Raw genomic sequence first — 15,346 nt, forward strand, 5'->3', positions numbered from 1 at the left:
ACTGGGATAATACTGCACAGTATTAGTTCAAGAACTGGGAGTCATTCCAAATGAATGCTGCATGTTGAAGCCAAGAGGCCATTCGTCTTAAAAACCACCATGCTGTTCACCTGCCCCTCATTAGTATTGCACAACTGCTTGCTTGTAGCCAACAATAATATGGCATTTGAACGAGAAGCCGTTCCATCAAATTGCACTAAGTGGGCAACACAAAAAGTAATCAGCCTTCCACATGGGACAGATGCCATCCAATCTCCCCTTCTACTTTAAGCTTTTTAGTCATTTTCTTTAATTTGCTTGCAAGAATATTGCTCTAAAATACTTAGCGCCACTTAGCTGCTGCATGCTGGGTCCAGTGAGCTATTAGCAGTTCAGTTTGGAGGGTTTTTGAAGATTGTCCTATTACGAGAACATTGCCTTACAGTTTTACATGTGATTATTAGTGAGAGCATTTAATATGCTTGAGAAATCGGGCAAGGAGACAGATTTCTTTCTGTGCCAGGCATGTTACGTTGATGAAGAGCACAAAACACCAGGAGGTAGAATGTCAGTTGCAGCTGAAGGGTACATGGTGAGAAAGAACATAATGTTAGTACATGGACTGAATTGTGAATGATTCTCAACAGGAGAGACCAAAATAGTTTCTCGCTTCTGGTATCTCACAGGGTAGCACAATATGTTTCCAACATGCATCATGTAAACCTTTCTTAGGCACTATGTTACACAATGAAGACCCTACGCTAGGCTGAATTCTTCTTGCCTTCAAGGAACAAGAAACAGCTGGTTATAAACAACACACAGAATAAATGTGATGCTATTACATGTAGGAAAAAATCAATGATTTAAAGCTCCCAATCACTATAATCTATTTTTGCATTTCCCATTTGAATTTCGTGCAATACAAACTAGCGAGAGCAATGTCAACATTTTAGTTGTCCAACCTACTGCTGCCTCCAATTTGCAACTAAGATTGCACTGCTAATTGTCGCTGATGTCTTAGTGACTGATGTTTAAAAGGGAGAAAGCGTTGTGTTGACTGATACAATTTCAATTAACTCTCTCTCCCAAGAGAATAGAATTTTAATTCCTATATTAAAAAAAAGTAGCAACATAAAGAGAAGTTGGGACTTAGAATGCCTATCTGAATAGAGTCAACAACATCATGTGAACTAATAACACTATAACATATGAGTAATATGTTATAATAAATTTCTGGATCAGATCAAACCAACAATTACTGGTGGTTCAGGATACAAATAGTCCTCAACTTACAAACACTAGTGACAACGTACAACGTACAATCAAGTGACCGTTTGAAGTTATAATGGTGCTGGAAAAAAGTGACTTATGACCGATCCTCACACTTACATTCACACAGTATCCCCATAGTCACATGATAAAAATTTAGGCACTTAGTAACTGGCATGTATTTATGATGGTTGCACTATCCTGGGGTTCTGTAATCACCATTTGTAACTTTCCCAGCTGGCTTCTGAAAAGCAAAATCAATGGGGGATTTGCTTAAAAATTATGTGGTTCACTTTACAACAATAATGTGATGATTTGCTTAATGACAGCAGCAAAATCAGAGGTGGGATTCACATACTGTAGCAATCAGTTCGTCCAGCACCGGAAATGTGAGCACACACAGTCACATGTGTGCGGCGTCACAAAACATGGCAATTCTCACATGTGCGCCATCTGTGCATGCGTGCGGCATCAAACATAGCAATTTGCTCATGTGCGCCGTCTGCACATGCGTGCGGCATCAAAAACACAGCGATATAGAACGGGACTGCAGCTGAGCGGGTAGGCAGGCCTACCCGCAGGTTGCCACTACCTGTTCACACCGAACTGGTTGAATACCACCTCTGAGCAAAATTGATCATAAAACTCACCTAACAAGCACTTTACTTAGTGATAGAAGTTCTGGTCCCAATTGTGGTTGTAAGATGAGGACTACCTGTATTGTTTCTCACACTTATGCTTGTCTTGGGGTGGGTGGGCTAAAAGTAAGAGATCCAGGATTTGTGACCATGAAGAAGAAAATCTTGAGATGGAGTAATCGGAAGGTGAAATGTTCAATGATGTTGGATTATGACAGAGACCACCATGTGTTTGGATAGAAGAAAGAAGGGGAACATTGTATAAGACACCTTGGAACAAAGAAAAAGATTTGGGATGGTTGGAGTAAGATAAATAATACCAGGCCTTTGATAAGCTGTCAGGATGTAAAACAATTCCATCGCACATTTTCTTCTAAAAATAACAAGAACATCCAAAATGTAATCTATCTATCTTTGAAGCATTGCTTGGCTTTACAATTTCACACAAAGCTGGGAATACCAAATGTATTCAAAATGTGTATTAAATCATTTTTTAAAAATAAGAATTTGCCTCAAGGTAGGAAATCACACCCAAAGAAGTGTTTATTTAAAACATTGCTTATAAACACCCATACATTAGGAAACAGATAGAAAATATGTATGTTTTGAGAAAAACGTGGACACCTGTAGATTCATGTGGGTGCGTGTTTTATGGTTTACATGTTAATAAGTTCTTTTGGAAGTTAATGTTTTAGAAGAGAGCAAAGTCGATTCTCCCTCTTTATATGCATTCAGTTAATACGCTTACACAGTCTTAACATTTCAAAGAAAGTCATGGGAAAAATTAGGGCATTAAAGAAGAGAAGTTATTTTGTTTTCTCTGTACTCTTCTCATGCTTGATAAAGTAAAATTTTAATTGTTTGACTGAGGGTAAAAGAACCAAAAGCAGTAACTTCAGAGAACATAAAACTGAGTAGAAGAGACAGTTTTCCTCGTGGGAGAAACCATATGTTATGGCCTGAAGCAAGCAGAGCAAAGAAAAAAGAGCACCTTTGCGTGTGCAAAAAATAGGTGGCCATTTAGCTTCTTTTATGATTAAAGGATAAGAAATGTAACTTACTAAATGTACTTGGTGAGTTGTGGTCTCCTGCCATCTGGACAGGTTGGAGATGCACATGATGGAAAGGCATGTTTTTATTTCCTGAAGTGTCAAAACGTATAATAAAATATATGGCTCACAGTAATGGCTGTCATCGGAATGAAGGTGAAGCTTTGATCCAGTGTTTATCATATCATTCATGCTTTTCAGATTTTATTCTCTGGGCTACCAAAATAATCAGCTGTTTTGATTATTGAGCCTGGTAGGTGTTTCAAACACATCACTCGTACACACACAGAGAAAGCTGTTCCTGGAGACCCTTCAGAAAGAATTGGCATCTTGCTTCTCAAGTGTCTCTCCACTTAGATGCAAAACTGACACCAACTTCTGTTGAGCTCTAAAGAGTTCCATGTATGATTGACTGTGTTGCTATATTGAAGCACATTTACATCCTTCCTGCAATGACCCCCCGGCCCTACTCTGACAGTCAATATGCCACAAATAAATAAATAAACATACAAATACTATGTATACCATGCTGGAAAGCATTCTCCACAGAGACTGTCTTAGCAGTGGTGAAATCCAAATTTTTTTACTACTGGTTCTGTGGGCGTGGCTTGGTGGGCATGGTGTGGCTTGGTGGGCATGGTATGGCTTGGTGGGCATGGCAGGGGAATCTCCATTCCCAAAAATCTCCATTCCCACCCCACTCTGGAGCCAGCCGATTCTCCGAACTGCTCAAAATTTCCACTACCGGTTCTCCAGAACCTGTCCGAACCTGCTGGATTTCACCCCTGGTCCTTAGGCCAGGTCCTTTCTAAGTGCATGTGAGGCACCATTCATATCCAGTAAAACCCTGAATCTTAGGCAGTTTGCAATACATACTTACTCTGTGAGAAAACTGGCACTTGGCAATGAGCTTTGGAAGCATTATTATAATTTTAGCATCTGCAGGTAGCTCCAGCAAAAAAGTAATTTCTGAACATCTCATTAAATAAACACCTGGACAGGAAAGCCTCCAATCCAAATTAAATTGGTTAATTAGATCCTGAATATTAAGATACCCCATCCATCAAACATTTTGATTGAGAATGGAATACACAAACGCCACCACCATGATCCCTGCAGGAAATTTAGCAGATTGGCATAGGTAATAGAATAACAGAAACTACCTACCATATGCATTAGCTTTTGTGAGGCAAGACTTGGATTACAAATTTCAAGTTAGGCATGCTGGGTGGTAATCATAGTAGCTTGTTTCTATGTCCGTGTTAATAATTCCCAAAGTCTTTTTTTAAAAAAGCTGTTTATGCTAGCTTTTTAAAAAGACCATGGGAGTGGGAACTACCCTTGCTTCAGGGGTGTAAATGAAACACAAATAATGCCTGCTATCACATACCCTCCCACTGTACTCATAATAGGAAGAAGCCTTTAGCAGGTGCTGTTTAGTTGCCTAAATCCATGATGGCAAACCTATATAGCTATATCAGTGGGCACGTGAGCTCAGCTGATTTTTGGGTGTTTTGGGCCCACCAGAAGGGAAACTGTTTCCTGCCTCCGGAGGGCCTGGGAGGTGGTGGGGAAGGCCCGTTTTTCTCTCTCACCCGGCTCCAGAACCTCTCTATGAGTCTGGGGAGGGCGAAAACGGCCTTCCCATTTTGGGGCCTACCCAGCCATAGCGTGCCGGGAGCGGGTGGAAGTCGCACGCACATGTGCAGGGGTGGGGTGCATAGAATTATGGGTGTGGGCATGCGCGATTCCCCCCCCCCTCTCCTGGCACGTGATGGCAAAAAGGTTAGCCATCACTGGCCTAATTTTTTTTTTCTTAGGTACAATCTAGCTGAGAAAGTTAATTCCTTGGAAATCCAAGCCTCAATCCACACGAAGCTTTATAGATAGCAACCTGTTTTTTGAACTGTACTGAGAAACACACTGGTAATCAGTGTGGTTTTCACAGCAGTAATATAATATGGCAGGATCAAAGCCACCCAGTATGCACATAGGCTGTTGCTTTTTGTTAGATTTGGTGAAAGAAAAGACGGACACAGTTCTTGAGTAACGACAGCTCTTTAATAGTAGACCAGTACAACCCAACAACCTGTTTGTCTGGCAGTGTTCTCTTTTATAGAGGGCTGCTAGACGGCTTAGCCAATGAGATTCAAGTATTTTCCCGCCTATTTGGAGACCTGAGTGAAGCCTGAAGCTCACTTCCTTACTTCCTTATATGCTATATAACACTTTTTGAAGCAGCTAAAGCTTCTGGGTGGTCTTCATAGGCAGCACCTTGTAAAACGAATAATATCAATCCAATTGTGAGATTCCAAGGGCATTCATGACCATTCTCAGTCCATCCTATGCCAGGTAATGCTGCGACCCCATTCACCAGCCAGAATTGTGCAGAAGTCTTCCTGGTCACAATCTCTACTTGTCTTAGAGCAGGAGCTATGAAACCAGAAGGATCCTGTGTTACAGTCTACTCCGTCTGGGGAAATGCTCCTGTCAAAGTCAATATTATCCCAGAATCAGTCAGCTGGTGAATTAATGGCCACTCTGTTTTACTTGGATTGAATTTGAACATGTTTCTCCTCATTCAGGCTCTAATAGCCTCCAGGCATCAGATTATGATTTCTGCTGCATTCCCCCATTCCTTAGCTGAAGTCCAATACACCTGGAGGGAATCATACTTTAATAGTAACAACTTGGAAGGCATCAATTTAGAGAACTGATTTTTTTCCCCAACGGAAACAAATCACTTCAATATTTCCATACCAATATTTATTTCTTGCAATTATTTTTTCTGTGATCTGAGCAAGTAATATTATATTAAGAAATACAGCCTTGCATAATTAAATTGCATAGGTAGTCACTGTGTACCTTAAAAAAATAGAAATAAAGGTAGGCCTCAATTTACAACCATTGTAAATATAATCCAGTTGCCAAGTGTGGGAATTTTGATCAAGTGATTAGGGTTGCCAGGTCTGCTTCCAAAAAATAGCAGACAAGCGGGGGGAGGGGGGTTAAGTAGTAAAAAAATTAAAAAAAAATTACAATTAAATTATATATTTTCTTACAAACATTTTAACACGTATTAAAATAATCACTTCAAAACTTTACTTAAAATTCAAAACATAAAATATATTATAATAATATGTAAAATATTAAATTACATTTTACTTTGCTGTCGTGTGTACTTTTTATTTGACTGCGCAGCTTTGATCAATTCTTTGTGTTTAAGGAATAATTCTTTAATTTCAGTACAACGTTGAGAAATATTAAAAAATATACAAAGTTCACTTCGAACTGATGGTACAAGCAGTCGGTTACGTTCGTCAGTCCACAAATTTCCCATGACACTGAAAATTTGTTCAACGTTTGCATTTGATACCGGAATTGATGCACAATACTGGAACAGTTTCAGTAAACTGGCTCTTTCTTGAAAAAGTACGTCCACTTATCAAGGGATGAATCGCCCTGCAGATGAACATAAACTTCTTCTAAGGCAGAAATTTCATCGAAGAGAGTGTTGGGTGGAAGTTCTTCTCGCCATGGTGATAATAACCAGATGTTCATCATTTCTTCTAAAGTTGGAGGATTAATTAGATCAATTAGATTGAAACAATTTAGCGTCTCATATATTGAATTGGTGAAATTATACCACTTTTCTAGGTACGCAATGGCTCTTTGATACACGTTGATGGCTTCTTTCTTGAACTTTTGCACGGCATTCTCAGCAAATGTTTTTTACGTAAGGCAAATAAAACTTTCATTCCAAAAAACTGCTCATCGTATTTTTTTTGCAAAGAATCACGCAGCTTACACATGATAATGTGAAGATCACATGCAAGAATTTTCTTGCTTTCCAGCTTCAGTAGGGTGTCTTGCATTATTGACATGAAGAAGTGCGTGAAATATAAATACAATTCTAAAATTGTTGGTTCATCGTCCTTTGCGAGTTCATTTTCCTGATCCGAAATAAGGTTCCAGATAACCTTATGGCACTCATCAGATCCAAGAGAAATAAAATACGATTTTAGAGGTATCCAGTTTAAAAGAAGTCTTTCGACCGCTTTAAACAAACTTAACCAACGTGTTGGAACATGGCACAAAACTTCATGGAATTCTGACTTGCAAAACTCAAAAAATGATTTCAACTCTTCTCGTTTCTTCGCAGAATTCGAAAATTCGGCAAAAACCTTCAGCACTACATTTTCGATATCAAAAGATAACTGCTTTAATGCATTTTTTGCGCTGTTGTGTAAAATGTGATTATTGCAATGAGCAGCTACAATATTGTCATTTTCCAGCAATAATTTTTGGTAAACAGATTTGTTCACTCCATAATTGACCGATGCATTATCTGCTGAGTAAGCTGAAACATTATTTATTTCCAATTCGTTATCATTAAGAACTTGACACAGCTGATTTTTTATTGATGTAGAATCTTCGAAAGAATCCTCATAAAAGTCTAAAATTTTCACATACAGTCCTTCTTCACAAGTAAAATATTGTGCAACAACGGGATACATTTTGCAATTTCCCTTGTTTGATACGTCAGTGGAGAGAGAAAATGGAATTCCAGTTTTAAGATCATTGAGAACCAACTCAATAGAAAAAGGATACAAAACCTCATTGACAATAGCTGATGATTTGGTTCTTCCACAAGACATCTTTTTTACAATTTCTGAATCATCAAAAATTTGCTTCATTAACTTAATACCGCAATCTTGAGCCAGGAAAGAAATATGGTGTTTGATCCCATGGTAAGTTTCAGCCATTTCAGCTACAGTCACTTTCTCACTGAAAGAAGAGTCTTTAACAATGAAAAATGAATTGATTCGCTTGTTGCTGGAAGCTATTTTCTCCTTATCTAAATGATTTTTTGTGCTTGCATGCTGTGTGACAGCTTTTATACCATTATATTCAATTGTGAACGATTTCTGACACAATTTATAGTAGGCCGTTGTATTTGTTCTGTCAGTTTCATTGTTGGTAATCCATGCAAAAGGAGCTTCCCGGTCTTTGGTGTATTTGCACACTCCTCTCTTTCGTTTTAAAGATTTCAAAATCTCGCTGCTGTCACTCTCATCACTCGACACCATTTTAGGTCAGTCGACACAAGCTACAATACATTTTAAAAATGTGAACTGTACATAATTTTATAATATATTTTTATTTTAATCTCATCATTAATTTTTTCGGAGAATCGAGTTCAATGGATATTCGATCTTTGTCTCATTCTAACTTATGAAAAAAAAGACAAAACGCGATTCTCCTATCCTTATTCTCTTAGACTGTACAGCTTTAGATTACGTACCATTTCATCATAAAGCTTTTGAATAAAAAAAATGTCCACTATTTTGTGAAAAAAAATAGTGAACATAATGTGAAAAAAGTGGACTGTCCGCTCAAATAGTGGACACCTGGCAACTCTACAATGTGATTCTGAGGATGTTGCAACGGTCATAAGCGTGAGAACCTGTTGTCACTTTTTTCAGTGCCATTGTAACTTTGAACAGTTGCTAAATGAATGGTTGTAAGTCAAGGACTACCTTGACTTACAACAGTAGAGCTCAGACAACCAAGTTCAAACTTTCTAATGAACTTTAACTTCATTGAAGTCATAGTTTCTTATTTAATATGTCATCACTAAAAGCCAAAAAACCTATCATTTTTAATATGCAGGCAAAATCCCAAAGAGTAGTAACAATAAGTAGTATTACAGTGCCATTATTCCATGACTTTTTAAACAAAATTTGCAAAAAAAGAATAAGCAGCACCAGCAAATCTAAATAAAATGCCAAAGAGTTCCTGCATTTGTAATGACTAGTCACGTTCTCTATTAAGCAAATGCATGCATCCCTCCAGCCAGATATTCAGAGTCAAACTGGGACTATTTGTAAAACTACACAATGCTTATGGAGATTTTAAAACTCATAGCAACTTGCTATAGGATTTAGCTGCAGGATTAATTCTTGGAGCGGAGGAGTGAAGTTGTTTTAAAATATGCATGTGTAAAGTTTTTATTGTTATTACAGAACAAACACGAAACCAATCAATTTCTCTCCTCCTTAAGTTGGAAGGTTTTAAATAGGCAGGCAATATTAATGCAGAATGATGTATCCCCTAAGCAGCAGTCTTATTTTAATTTTAGTTGTTAGCGTTACATTTTGCCTTTCCTCCAGAAGCTCAAGAGTGCTTACAGTACATGTGTTTCTCCCTTCATTTTATCCTCAAAACAGAAATCCTGTGAGGTAGAGAACATTTTGAGAATGTGTCTTGTGAACACAACCTGCATTCCAGACTACAGGGTCAGTTTCACAGTCTAAATTCCCATGAGTGAGAGAGGGCTCTTTGTTCACATACATGATCTCAGAGTCAGAATATCCTAAACTTTCTCTTTGGTAAAAAAGAGAGGAAGAAGGCAAGGGAAAGGCAGGGAGAGGGAGAAGAGGAGGAGGAGCAGGAGAGACTTAGAGAGTTAAAGAGGACTTCTTCCATCATGATTATATGTTGGAAATCTTCTAAAAGCAGGGCAAGTCCAGGAAACGAAGGCACAAAATCATTTGCTTCAGGAATTTCTCTACTTTTGTAGAAAAAGTTAAACATGTTCAGAGCCAGGAATTTGTGGCTGGTATTTGACTGTGATACCAAGTCTCATTTTATTTTCCTGTACAAAATTCAGTGCTGAATTTCATCTATTCCCTTTTTTTTCTTTTAACTTAACTTCTGAAAAATTATAACTCAACAGGAAGGATAACACTTATCTTGTATTGTGTCACCCTAGTTACAGGTGATTCCACTTAGTATATCATTAGCCAAGAGAATTGTCTTGTGGTTCAGTTATTTACTGAAATATTGATTTCCTTTAAGGTAGTTCATATTTAAAACAGTAACATTCTCTTTAAATCACCAATATTTATTTAAAACCTTTATTCCTCGTTGAAAAAACCTTGGTGGAAATTTCATATTAAGAAACAAGCCTCTGTTCTCAAACTTAGCCTTTGGAAATACCTGATACTAAAGTAAAAGAAATTGAGAGGGGAAAAAGGAAAACTTACATTCCTAATGTTTATAAAAATTACATTCAGTAACTTTAAATCAAAGGTAGACAAAGTAATGCCAGGGGACAAGATTATGCCTATATACTTCTTGTTTCCTAATAGAAACCTTGCCTAGTCTGAGATGTTCTGCTTAAAAAAAAAACATTGGAAGGAAGTTGACATGCCTTTATAGCATTCAGTAGATTCTTTATTTTTATGAAGTTGTCTTGGTCCCACTTGACCCTTTAAGTAGTATTAGAAAATTAGTGTGGAGGATGACTGTAGTTCAATGCTTTGTTTGGAAGTAAGCCATTCTCTCCAGAAAAAAGGACACAGGTAAACTGAGGTACTGAGCATGGAAAGAGTACATTCTTATCCCTTGCTTTCCTGTCAAGTCATGCATTCAGTAGATTTCCCCATTTTGGGTCACATCCTCCAGATAGTCTCAAAATGGTAAATGTGTTACTTGGACCAAATGTTTGTTTTACATCCCCATTAAATAAGGTGACCAGACGTCCCGCTTTTGGCGGGACAGTCCCGCTTTTGAGCAATTTGTCCCGCGTCCCGCGGCGTTTCAAAAAAGTCCCGATTTTTCTTGAGCCCCAGCTGATGGCTAGAAGAAAAAAAAACTGTTTAAACTCTTGCCCGGGGCTTCAAAGGGCCGCCCTACAGGCAATCAGTGTAAAGCAGTTTTTTTTTCCCCTAGCTAAACTTCAGAAACGAAAACGAAACCAGGGTCTTTGGTGCAACGTGACAAAATGAGGCAGAGAGAGATTTATTTTTATTTTTATTTTTCCTCCCCAAAAAAGGTAGGTGAAAAACTGCAAACATTGGGAAATTTAGGAGGAGAGTTCAAGATTTTAAAACACAAAGGAAAAAAAGCTGTATTTAACTAGGGAATTGTAATAATTGAGATACTATTAATTGTATATTGTGTTGAAAGCAGAAATGGTTAAGTTGTGGTTCGGAGGAATATATGGGAGAAATTATTTGGTTTATTATTATTGGTAAATATAATTAATTGATTTGTAAGAAATTGGATTGCATGGAAATAATTGGAATATTCATGTTCATATTGATTAATATACAAAAAAGATAGTTTTATAACTAATTGATTTATATTAAAATGTTGAATTTGTATTAAACAACTGTATTACATAATTACATAATTAAACAATGTGAGGATGGATATAAAAATAGATGACAATGGGAAGGGGTATAATATAGAATAGAAGGGAAAAATTGAATTTGATTAAGATTAGAGATGAGGATGAAGGGTAATATTGGTTTTTTTAAAAAATAGATGAGGAATAAATATGGCAAAAAGGAAATATAGAAATTGTAAATTTAATTGAAATGACTAAACGCTGTTTAAATTTGTGAACCAGCCAAATATTCTGTTCAAAGAAAATACATTGTATGTTTGTATGTGTGTTTCTAATTATTGCTATTTATTCATATTTGTTCTCTTTTATTCTTTAAAGTTTAACAATTCTTCTTTATCTTAATATCTTTATATTTGCTTGGGGTTGGCTTTCTTCCCTTTCATCTTTTTTATTGTACAGCAATCTTTCTCCTCAAACCTACCACCTCTCTCTTTTCTTTCCTTCTTACTTTCTCTTCCCCCCACCCTCTTTTTCTCCTCCCTACTTCCTCTGTCTTTCTCCTTCTCCTCCTCTCTTCCTCCCTCTCTTACCCTCACTCCTACTCTAATTTCCATTCCTTCATCCCTCTCTATTGCTGTAATCCTTTAATGCATATGGACTACTCAGAGGGCTGAAAAAGTTATTTTTGACTGGTCCTCACACTTTTGAGCAGTCCTCGAACTTATGACTGTCCTCACATTTTACATTTTTGCCCTATCTTGTCATCATGGTGAAGAGAAGCAGTTGTGAAATGAGTGACATGGTTGTTAAGAATGCTGCATGGGCATAAATGTGAGGATGGTCATAAGTGTGAGGACCAGTCAAAAGTGCGAGGACCTGTCAGAAATGACTTTTTTCAGCTCTCTGGTTAGTCCTTTTGTGCATATGGACTACTCAGAGGGCTGAAAAAGTTATTTTTGACTGGTCCTCACACTTTTGACCAGTCCTCGAACTTACGACTGTCTTCACATTTTACATTTTTGCCCTATCTTGTCACCATGTTGAAGAGAAGCAGTTGTGAAATGAGTGACATGGTTGTTAAGAATGCTGCACGGGCATAAATGTGAGGATGGTCATAAGTGTGAGGACCAGTCAAAAGTGCGAGGACCTGTCAGAAATGACTTTTTTCAGCCCTCTGGTTAGTCCTTTTGTGCATATGGACTACTCAGAGGGCTGAAAAAGTTATTTTTGACTGGTCCTCACACTTTTGACCAGTCCTCGAACTTACGACTGTCCTCACATTTTACATTTTTGCCCTATCTTGTCACCATGTTGAAGAGAAGCAGTTGTGAAATGAGTGACATGGTTGTTAAGAATGCTGCACGGGCATAAATGTGAGGATGGTCATAAGTGTGAGGACCAGTCAAAAGTGTGAGGACCTGTCAGAAATGACTTTTCAGCCCTCTGAGTAGTCCCTATACACATAGCCATGGCCACCCGGTCACATGACCAGGTGGCCACGCCCACCCAGTCACATGGCCTCCAAGCCACGCCCACACAATAAGCCACGCCCACAATGGTGTCCTTCTTACCAATGTTAAAATCTGTTCACCTTACCCTATAGACATAGCCATGGCCACCCGGTCACATGACCAGCTAGCCACGCCCACCCAGTCACATGACCAGCTAGCCACGCCCACAAAATAAGCCACGCCCACAATGTCCCTCTTTACCAATGTTAAAATCTGGTCACCTTACCATTAAAGACCCAATCACTATAATCACTATAATCCCTAGTGTCTTTTGTATGTTCCTCTTTGACAAATATCTCAAAATTTTCCCCATCATAAACCTTGGAAATAGGTACAAAGTCATTTAGGACAAAAAGAAACCGGTGAGATAAACATGCTTGTCTCTTCATGCTCTCTGCTTGGACATCATCACTAATTCAAACTATACACTTTGGACCTCTATAGTTGGATGGGAAGATTTTGATCATACACAATGTTTTTAGTAACTGGAAATGTGCAAAAAAGTGACAACCATGACTATGGATTTATTATAAATAATGAAGCAAAAATTATTTTACCCTGAAGTTAGGCAAACTGTCAAATAGATTCTATGAGATGACTTACAAAGAAAATAAAAAACTGAAGCTGTAGGCCCTTGAAATTTATTCTATTTTTGGTTTGTCATTATAATTTTTTTTAAGTTACAGCTGTTCTTATCTTTGTTGCTGCCTAAAAAGAAACAAAGGATAAAACTCACACTTTGATGTCCGTTGATAAGGTTCCTACAAAAATACAATCCTAAATATAGTTTATTATATGTGAAGAAATAGGTGTAACAGAAGGAAAGCACAAAATATAAAGACCTGCAAATAGAAGTAGAATGACTGTGAGGAAAAGGAAGTAAACATAGTATCAATAGTGATAGGTAGATTGATTGCATCAATAGTGGATGTAATCTCAAAATACCTGGGGCACCTCTCATCAGCATTGACAAAATCACCATCAATCAATTGCAAAAGGCAGCTTTATTTGGGACAGCTTACATCTTGTGGGGATACCTTTAAGATCATTAGACATTGATATCTGACTATCCAGGTCCTTGGAAGAACCTGATAGATGCATAAAAATGCCAAATCCAGTCTGAACATCTGTCTCATTGTGCCACTAATCATAATAACAATAATCAAGCATATTAAATGATTTCCATTTTAAAATCTCAAACTTGGCTGTAATAATCTCAATGATTTACAGAGACAATAAAATGAATTTGGGAAGATAAATACAAAAGGTCAAATGATTGCTGCCTTGTGTACTTGATCACAAGCAAGGTTGTATGTCACCGCACAGTCAAAGAATGGAGAGCTCTGTTTCTATTAATCATTCACAACTTAGTGATTTCTAGATATGACATAGAATTTCCATCATGCTCAGGTGGAACATGATAGCAATTATAATCCAACACATCTGGAGGGCATAAAATAGGAGATGAGCAGTTTATACTAGAAAACCAGAATCCATCTTCAAAACCATTTATCATATAAGCAAATACCTAAACACTGGAATGAAGAGAAATTTATAGTTCACTCAGACCAATAAACAAGTGTACAATTTAAAACACAGCAATAAAAAACCTAAAACTGAAACAATTAATAATGAGAAAAAGATATTCACCAGCTCCTGCCAGCCATAGCCATAGCTATTGTTAGAAACTTGGCAACCTTTACATAATATTGTTCAGTTTAGGTTTTATAGAACGAAGATTGTAATTTTTTGATCAGAAAGGAAAATAAAGTGTCTGATAACTGATGTATGAGTGACAAAATGTGGGCCACCGGAGAAGGAAATGGGACTCTAGTATCCTTTTTGCAAGAAAACCCCCTGGACAATACTAAAAGGCTAAAATATGAAGCTCAAATAGTTTGGAAACCTAATGAGAAGAAAGGACTCACTGGAAAAGACTCTGATGTTAGAAAAGATTGAAGACAAAAGGAGAAGGGGACAGCAGAGGACAAGATGGTTAGATAGTCTTATTGACGCAATGGATTTTGGCAAACTCTATGAGACAGTGGAGGACAGGGGGGCCTCGTGTGCTGCGGTCCGTAGTGTTGCAAAGAGTTGGACACGACTTATGGCTGAACAAGAAGTGGCAGAAACTATGGGCAAATACAGTAGGCAATGTAACAGTACATGAGTTACAAATGCAACCTCTGTATCTCAGCAGAAATAATTCACACAAACTATCTACAGTGTAGGTTACTATGGAGGATTGTGAAAAATAATCCTGGATGAAAATACCCTTTTTCATAATGAATCAGAACCCTTTTTCTCACTCCCTTTAAGGTTGCAAATTCTTTACCTTAATACTTTACTTCCCAAATTGCTATTGCTACCTTTATTTCCTGTTCTTTCTAACCACACCTCCTGAAGTACAATAATGAAAATAAACTTTAAAAAACATACGGTCCTGTGGTGCTTTTCCATTTTCAGACTACTTACAAATTCATAGCACAGCATGAAGATTATTAAAATGTTGTATATGAGAACTGTGCATAGCACAAAGAGATATGAATTGGCATTCCACAGAGATAATACTATCTAATGACCAAAACAAGTAATGTGCTTTCATTCTGATTCATAGTATATTTGGAAAGAGCAAAGCATTCAGTAGCTGTTCATAGCTATTTGATCAGTCAAAGGTAGAGTCCTGCTTTTTTGCTCTATCAATGCCTTAATATGTTATCATGCTTATTAGTACTCTAATTATTCCTGTGAGTTGGTTACATC

The sequence above is a fragment of the Pituophis catenifer genome, unplaced genomic scaffold, assembly GCF_029215685.1.
Source record: "Pituophis catenifer annectens isolate HBS135680 unplaced genomic scaffold, rPitCat1.0.hap2 SCAF_3, whole genome shotgun sequence".
In the NCBI taxonomy this organism is placed as follows: Eukaryota; Metazoa; Chordata; class Lepidosauria; order Squamata; family Colubridae; genus Pituophis; species Pituophis catenifer.